Source organism: Nelumbo nucifera, chromosome 2 (assembly GCF_055504915.1).
Source record: "Nelumbo nucifera cultivar China Antique chromosome 2, China Antique-T2T, whole genome shotgun sequence".
Taxonomy (NCBI): Eukaryota; Viridiplantae; Streptophyta; class Magnoliopsida; order Proteales; family Nelumbonaceae; genus Nelumbo; species Nelumbo nucifera.
In genome coordinates this window covers 47792392-47799447 of record NC_142650.1, presented here as the reverse complement: position 1 = coordinate 47799447, position 7056 = coordinate 47792392, and the positions used below count along the sequence as shown (strand labels likewise).

Sequence of the window (7056 nt, the reverse complement as noted above, 5' to 3'; positions counted from 1 at the left end):
ATGAAGTGTTGGGGGAAAATGGTTCTAGCTCTCTTTGAAATTCCAAAGTTGAAGTAGTTGGTAGGGAGAATTGGAAGTTGGTGCTAATAGTGACGACTAAACATCAAGCTGTGTTCGATGGTAGAGATTGAGTAGAGGGCTTTCATCCCACTGTGCATTGTTAACATTTTTCATAAATATTAGTTTACAAGTATTGGAGATGTTTCTGATGCGTGTCTGGTACATGCTGTGAGGTCCGTGGTCTGTGAAGAGCATATCCGGATTTTTCATGCAGTGGCTTCGGGCATTGCATGATAGGCCCTATTTCCATGAAACCATGTTTGGTGAAAACTCTAAACGTTCCAATGCTCAATTAATGGCAAGTTTCCAAACGGAGCTCGGATCTCCTACACACAGCGATGCTATCCATGCCTACTCACATGAGAGTCTGGATTTCCTGCACTCGGAATAGTATGTATAGGATGCACTTTCACATGGGCAACCGGTTTACATGTGCGGGAAAACTAAATGGCAAGTTTTCCATTACGTTCGTAATTTCGTATGATGTAAATTAAAAAAAAAGAGCAAGACAAAAAAAAAAAGTAATAATAAAAAGGAAACTCAAAGGAAAGAGGAAAACTCAACCAAATCCTAGTACTCGATGGATGTCATTAACAATTTTAGAACTCTTTTTTTTTTTTTTTTTTCTTTAAGCTTCAACGCCATTAACTATTGCAACTTCAGAGAAGAAGTATTAGACTTACAGGCATTCAAGGACTAGAGGAGCCAATTATCTAGTGAAGTGACTGAGTTAGAGAGCTGCTGTTTCTCTGGGTTTTTTGTCAATATCTATGGTATTTAATAATGGTTTGAGATCTAACTTAAGTTAATATTGTTGAACAATGGCTTGAGAACTTGCAGAAGTTTTACGTTGTTGGCAGCACTTGTGTAGTTTCCACCTTGCTGAAATTGGGTCTTTAAGTGAGAAGAAAAAAGATTCTTCTTGCAAATACACTCAGTGGCGGATCCAGGACCTTTGAGGCCTTTTAAACCATGAAAAAGGCCTTTTAAACCATGAAAAAGATCTCATTTAAGAAAATTTGACCCTTACTATTTTATTTGAGTGGCAGCAATTCTAAAAAAAATAATTTTCTTCTTATACATATAAAGCAGTTTCAAATTTCAGTGAGGGTAACTGCCCACACTAGCTTCTACATAGATCCACCGTAGCAAAACCTTGCACGAGGGTATTGTTGATGGCATCCTTTTAAAATGGGAGAAGAAGAATAATTTTTTGGGAAAATTTCTGATAGGTACCCTGTACTTTAGGCCGAGTGTCAATTTAGTATCCAAACTTTAAAATGCAACAATCTAGTATCCGAACTTTTGAAATGCGACAATCTACTACCTGCTGTTAACTAGCTGTTAAGTGTTATGGGAAAAGACACAAATGTCCTTCAAGTGTCATCTAATTTTCTTTATCAACCATATGCAATCTACAAGTCTGCAACAACTATAGAGAGGGATCTCGTTATCGTCGTCTTCAACCGCCAAGGAAGAGCAATGGAAGCTCGTCGTCGTAGACCTGTTGCAGAGGCTCATTGAAGCCACTTAGAAGAGAGATGAAGATCTCCAAGAAGCTTCTTGACTTAAGTACTCCATGTCCGAGTTAGAGAAGAAGCTCAACAAGCTTGAGATCTACTGCCACAACCTGAAGTCTGGTCTCAAGGTATGTAGCAATTCATCACATCTGGTGCCGAAAAATATCAACCCTGTGATGGTGATGAGTGCAATCAAAGGACTCAAACATCAAGACTCAGTCATTGAATCATTTCTCAACTTGGTGTCTGAAGCCCAGTCTTCGGTCGGGACTTTGAGCCAATCTCTCACCCTCTAGCTCCGGCAGATGGGTTGCAGAGTCTGAGTGCATCTATACTCTTCTCCAACTTTATGACGTAAAGGTTTCATTTTCCAAGAACCAATAAGCACACTGTTCTACTTGGAAGCACTCCTGAACCAAGCATTCTACAAAGACTTCGAATCCATCGAATTTCAGAAAAGTGGGTTTGAGCGAATGCTCAACCCAATACAAAAATGCGAAGCGAACTACGCTTCCTTCACTCTTCTTAGGGGACTCACATGGGATGAGGTGTTGAACAAAGGAACTAGACACTTTAGCAAGGAGTTCAACTGGTTTTGCGATCGAAAGATGAGCGAGATCGTGGCGATGTTGGGGTGGAATCAGGCGTGGCCAGAGCCACTACTGCAAGCATTCTTCGGTGTGAAGAAGAATGTCTGGCTAGTTCATATGTTGGCTTGTTTGGTGCACCCAAGCTTACCCGTATTCAGGGTGGATAAGGGATGAAGTTCGATGGGGTGTACATGGAGGACATGGGTGCAGACAAAGCTTGGAAGTTGGTTCTAGCCATGGTGTGGATCATGCTGGCACCAGGATTCTATGTCTATTGTAATGTGGTCAAGTGTAAGGTTCTATGCAAGTACGATAATACCGGTTAGGGTTTATCACCCCAAAACAAATACCTCGATCAGATCAATTTTGTAAAAAAGAGGTTTTGGGCTTTGAAGTGAATGCTTCTTCTTAGTTCTCACTTGCAGTTGCGGTCGAGATGTGCAAGTATGGCATTCGGGTTAATTGCATCTTGCCATTCGCCATTCCGACATCGTTTGTGATGGCAGAAATGGTTAAGATGTTTCCCAGCATTGATGAACAACACGTTGTGGAGATGGTTCAGGGTCCCGGAGAGTTGGCTGAGGCCAACTGTGAAGCTGAAGACATTGCAAATACCGAATTGTACGTTGCCTCTGATGATGCCAAATACGTGAGCGGCCATAATTTGGTGGTGGATGGAGGCTTCACCTCCATCAAGAGATTTGGGTTTCCGGAACTGGATCTTCATTTTCTTGAGAAAGAAGATGATGAACAATGTATTTTATTTTCAAGAGTAATTTTGACATTTTCAAAAATCTTAAATTGTACATGAGGTCATGTGATATACATAACCGACAGTCCATTAATGGTAGGTACTAGATTGTCGCATTTCGAAAGTTCAAATACTAAATTGGCACTCGGCCTAAAGCACTGGGCACCTATCGGGAATTTTCTCTATTTTTTTTTCTTATGCCATTCATCAATAGAACTCCCTGTTCAAAATTTTTCTAATCTTAAGTATTCTCTTATTATTTTTCACATAGATGGGTTTTTTTCTCCATGCCAGATAATCCAAAATGATCTTCATTTATTTTTTAGATTTTTTATTTTAAAATATAAAAAATAAGACACTAACCGATATCAGGACCCTCATAATGGAAGTGCACCTTGGCATACACCATCCGAATGCAGGAAATCCGGACTCCACAGAGCTGTACATTGAGAACATCTTTACATATTCATGTTTCCAATGTATAGCTGTAATATCCTGTGGATAGAGTGAGTAGGAGATCCGGATTCTTCCAAAACGGGCCTGGAAGTGGGCTGGGATTATAGCATGGCCTCGATCTATTTACTTGGCTGAGCTCAAGATCTTAGGTTGGTCGATGTCGATTAGATGAGATGGTCCCTCAGCTTCCCTCTGAAATATAGGCATGGTACAAAACCCGCATAATATGTTAATCCCAGTAATGCCGTGATCATCATCATTATAATTATTATTATTAGTTTCATTATCTAAACCTTATCCTGGTTATATAATTATATGGGTTGACTGTATAAATTCTGTTTTTTCATTCCATCAGATTTAATGTTTATTTTTATTGTTAAATTATGTGTTTAAATAATTTTTTATTATTTTCACAGAAAGTGATTCTCTGGTCTCTTTCAGGGATTTGACAATTTTCAGCTAGATGGGTGTTATATAGATCGACGTTAAATCCAAACTGCTATCAAAGTATCGGATTAGCTTCCGACGGAATAATAAAGGATCTCTCCAGAATCCAAACTGTAGAAATATCACTATACAATTCGAGTAGCTACATGAAAAGATTCCATTCCATCACGTCCCAAAACTAATTTACTTTTTGTTTTTGGAAACGCCAAAACTAATTTACTTTTTGTTTTTGGAAACGCCAAAACTAATTCACTTTTGCCACGCCAAAGCTGGTCAATTGGAATTTGGGACTGATTACGCTTGTTCATTCTATGACTGCGCGTTTGGGAGGACTCGATATGATGCGGCTTCTTTCGTATTGAGCTGGGGCTAAAATGGAATTTAAATAAATTGTGTTTGGTGAAAATCAGGAAAATTAATATCGGCATTCCGATCCTATTTGGTCTTATTTTTGTTCGGATCTTCGGATCGAATAATAATAATCTGATTAAAAATCGCATCAGATTTGGATTACCTCTTATTTAATTCGATGTATATTATATATTTATAATTAAAAAATATAATATATATATATATATGTTATTTATTTATTTATAAATATATTTTTATAAATTTGTTATATTATTTATTTTTTTTTTTTATAAAAAGCATGTATATATATGATGAAAATAATTAAAAAATACTTATAGTTTTATTTTTACTTTATTTAAATTAGTATATTTTGTTTTTCTTTTAATAATTTATTAATTTAATAGGTTTGGATCGGATCAGATTCGAAGATCCGACTTATAGATAGGATCCAAATTCAAATTCAAATTGAATCCTATCAGATCCGATCGGATTGGATCCGATATAAACAGTGTCGGATCGGATTCAAATATACCCTGATTCGAATCCGATCTAATCCGTTTGCATCCCTAATTGCACTAGGTAATTTGTTCGCATGTGCTCAATAACCATGGCTCAATCAACGTAGCTCACCTTCACTGTAGAAGCCTTACTTGATCTCGTTTGCATCCCTAGTTGCACCAGGTAGAGCTCACCTTCACCGTAGAAGCCCTACCAGATGAGCCCTAATTTGACTTGAAAATGCCTATTATTAAGAACTATGGTGATGGTCAGAAGTAGTTTGAAGGAAGTGTTCCCATGATTTTGATGGGTTAATAGGGCTGTCAATAGTCTGGGTCTGGTTCAAGACAGGGTAGAACCGTTTTGAGCCGATTGCTAAAATGACAGTACTGGAGTCGAACTAGACCGGATCGGTTCTATTATTTCACAACTGGTACTGAACCTACGGGCCAATCGGAACAATTAGGTCTAATCCAATTGGACCCAATTAAATAAAAATCCATACTTAAGATGGTAAAACTGGTAGTTTTTGATAAAATATTTTATATTAATAAAAATCTATATTAATTAATTAATATTACTAATGAATACAACAGCAAAAAAGGACTTACTTATGCTAGTTTGATAAGAAAAGAAAATTTTGTTCAATAACTTGTTATCAGAATATTAGTAGGATATTTGTCAAAAAAACCCTGTAAATCAATTTGTTAACAACCTACAATCCTATATAATTTCAGCTTAACCTTACTAAAAACAAAATAATAGCAATTAAATTGAAGCTAATGGGAAAAAACTAAGCAAACCTGCATATATCGAGTGATCTTGAAAGCAGACTGCCTCCTTATTTAAGAATTGAAATATCCGGCAATTGAGCTAGAACCCACTTACTATCCATCCACTTATCTAGTACTCCGAGTCCCAGGTTCACATTGGTGGAATTTAAACTGTGATAAGCTTCTTTTTTCTTCTACTCCATCTTCTCTTTTTCTTTGGCCATGGTAGAGCTTGGTGTGTTGGCCGAGATTGGTAGAGATGAGAGGTATCCGTTGCCAAACATGTATACTCCATTAAACCATTAAATCATTCATAAAATCACTACAAGAATTGAAACCATTAAACATTCCTCCCTTAAACCTACATACTAATGATTGACAATCCATTAAATTAAATCCTTAAAAATTGAAACTTTAACAAATTCTCAAAAACATTCATTAAACCTTTAAACCACAAGTCTATAATCCATTAAACCATCAAAAGTTCAAAACCATTAAGTTTCTCAAGTGTCAATAAACAACTCGTTCATTCTGAACAAAAAAATGATATAAAATCTCCAAAAGTTTAAGACTCCACAAAATATCTAATAGTTAAGAGTTAATACAACTCCAAATCCATCAACGAAGTCCAAGATTCCAAAATAATTCTGACTGCAATCTTCCCATTTCCAATCTTTTACTCCAAGCTCCCAATTCTACAAGTAGGGGTGGAGCTAGGAAATTGTTATAAGGGGGGCCAAAATATAAATGAAGTATGGATGGGCCCATAGGGGGGGCTAACCATTGAGATGGAGAGTGGGGGGAGGGAAAAATTTACATGGAAAGTTGTATTACAGTGGGAATTTTCTGAACCATAGGGGAGGCCATCGCTCCCCTAGGTCCCCTGGCTCCACCCCTGCCTACAAGAAAAAATAATCAAAATATACTTGTATTCATATGATTATAATGAAAGAAAAAAACACTTAGTTTGTGTTAATTTTTCTTATCATTTCATAATGATCAAAACTCTTAGACTCCATCAAGTATTATTTTCTGGAGTAGTATTTTCTAATACAAGAAAAAAAAACATTGAAAGGAATTAGTATATCCATCAAATAAATCTGAAGTCAAATAAACAATGTTTCTTTACTTATTAATATCTAAGTCTAGCAACCAATCTTGTCCACATATCAAGGATTGAATAATATCAAGACAAAGGCACCTACGTCTTGAATCAATAACTCTACTACTTGTAGAGAATGTTGGCTCTTATGCAACAGTTGAAACTAGGATCATCAATACATCATGTGCCATCTTAGAAAGTATAGGATACTTTGGACTATTGACTTTCCACCAATTTAATATATTGAAATATGGATTTCTAGGAAAGAGTGGTTCATCCTAATATTGATCCAAATCTGACTTTTGGCGTTGCATTTGATTAGTGGGCATTCACTCATACACTAATACTATCTATCAAAAGATGTAAACAAGTATTCACTTCCCCTACTTTCATTAGCATCAACAAATGAATCATTATTCAAACCATCATTTTCTATAATAATTGAGGGACTAACACACCTCATGAGTGAATCCATGTCATCAAACTACAATGGGTCAAACTGCACAGG

The 7056-nt window shown here is 36.5% G+C and overlaps 1 pseudogene; it reads left to right on the top strand.

Moving 5' to 3' along the window:
- The first annotated feature begins 398 nt into the window (after positions 1–398).
- LOC148802178 (IRK-interacting protein-like) lies at positions 399–3043 on the top strand (annotated as a pseudogene).
- Positions 3044–7056: the final 4013 nt, after the last annotated feature.